This window comes from Propithecus coquereli, unplaced genomic scaffold, assembly GCF_000956105.1.
Source record: "Propithecus coquereli isolate 6110/MARCELLA unplaced genomic scaffold, Pcoq_1.0 Scaffold63, whole genome shotgun sequence".
NCBI classification, from domain to species: domain Eukaryota; kingdom Metazoa; phylum Chordata; class Mammalia; order Primates; family Indriidae; genus Propithecus; species Propithecus coquereli.
In genome coordinates, this window is record NW_012152285.1 from 10,106,493 (window position 1) to 10,108,070 (window position 1,578).

Genomic DNA, 1,578 nt, shown 5'->3' on the forward strand with positions numbered 1-1,578 from the left:
CAGGCATATTCTGGAGGTGACACCTGTGGAAAGGAACTACATGGATTGAGGTCTCTGAATTCACAGCTTTTCAGCAACACATTCCCCATGAGTACTTTCACCAGTGCTCTTTTTCATCTTGATTTTATTACAGTTTTCAGGACAGCTTTATTGAAGAAACGTTATTTAAGGTATCGTCATTCTATTGTACAATCCCGATAATATAAGTAGTAAATTTTTGGAGGATTTAACTCTGGCAAGCCATACTTAAGGTAAAAGTATCGAGTTTAATCATTTTTGGTGTACAGTTTAGTAGCTTTAAGTACATTCACATTATTATGCAACCAACAATACTATTTGCAGAACTCTTTTCAGCTTACAAAACTAAACTTTGTGTCATTAAACAATAACTCCATATTCTCAAATACCTGCTGTCGCAGAGAACCATCCATGTAATAACTCACAGAGACTTTCTGTTCCTATGAATTTGCCTATTCTAGGTACCGCATAGAAGTGGAATCATACCATATTTTGTATAATTATGACTGGCTATTTTCTCTTCACATAATATCTTCAAGTTTTACTCATGTTGTAGCATATGTCAGAATTTCCTTTCTCTTAAAGATTGAATAACACTCCACTGCATGTATCCACCACATCCTGTTCATCCTACTGCTCAGTCAAGGGACACTTGGGAGCTTCACCTGTGGATGTTTTGGATGCTGCTGCTGTGCACAGTGGGGCACAAATATCTCTACAATACCCAGGTTTCATTTCTTTCGGGTCATATGGTAATTCTCTCATTAAGTTTTTGTGGAGGAACTATACTATTTTTGATAGTGGCTGCATCATTATACATTCCCACAAGAAGTGCACAGGTTTACTGATTTCTCCACATTCCCATCAACACTTACTATTTGCTAAATCTTTGGAACAGCCATCCTAATGGGTAGAAGGTGATGTCTCATTGAGGTTTCATTTGCATTACCCTAATGATCATTGATGATGTGAGTGTTTTCAAGTGTTAAGCCATTCTTTATCTTTTCTGTTGAAATGTTCATTGCAGCACTATGCACATTTTTAACCAGTTTTTGTCCTTTTTCTTTATGTTATTGGGTTTTAGAAATACTTTATATATTTTGGACATTAACTCTTAAAAGATATATGATTCCAAATATTGTCTGCTATTCTGTGGCAGAAATTTAACCTACATTACCCTTAATTAACCTTCACACTCTTGATAGTGTCCTTGGATGTACAATCTTAACTTTGATGAAGACCAATATATCTATCTTTGCTTTCATTGCCTATGCTTTGAGTGTCATATAAATGAAATCATTAAATCCAAGTCCAAAGTCATGAAGACTTTCTGTAAATAGTAAATTATAATTCAGCAGGTCAGTCCGATATTCCTAGATACATTTTCTATGAGCCATTCAGCCACCAGAATTATTTGAAATATGAAAATCCTCTTCCCTCTTCTAAGGTTTTCCAAACCACCAAGGAAAGAGAAACCAGAAAATTAATTTTCAAACTTTGTAAGTGTCAGTTAATTTAAAGAATGCATTAGTGCTGGGTCTTGAGTGGGAGACACGTTGT